Raw genomic sequence first — 457 nt, 5'->3', positions numbered from 1 at the left:
TTGGCTCTTGAAAACATGGTTAACAGTTTCTGACTGGCTGGCTTAGAGTGTGGTGAGAGCACAGCTCTGTTTTCACTTGGAAAAGATGCACACCAAGGTGTAAACTGCAAGCAGAATTTTCTGGCATTATAACAGCAGACTGGCTAACTGTGAGAGTGACTCCAGTCACCTTGCCTTTTAGTTCACCCTTAAATGAAATTGTCATTTCAATTTCTGTAACTGTCAAGTAAGGATACTGCATTGTCTCAAATTCCCTCCTAAGAGATGCTACGTTATATAGCAGTTGGTTGTCTGCTCCTATATCGCCTATGCTAACAGTTTTTTGAAAATGTTTCTATTTCCCAAACCCTTCTAAGAGTTTTAGGGATTCACAGTTTGTCAATTTGCTATTTTTGCTGCAGGTGGAAGTTGCAACTCCATGAACTGACAAAACTTCCTGCTTTTGTACGTGTGGTAT

Source organism: Mesitornis unicolor, unplaced genomic scaffold, assembly GCF_000695765.1.
Source record: "Mesitornis unicolor isolate BGI_N332 unplaced genomic scaffold, ASM69576v1 scaffold51876, whole genome shotgun sequence".
Taxonomy (NCBI): domain Eukaryota; kingdom Metazoa; phylum Chordata; class Aves; order Mesitornithiformes; family Mesitornithidae; genus Mesitornis; species Mesitornis unicolor.
This window is presented reverse-complemented; position numbering follows the sequence as displayed.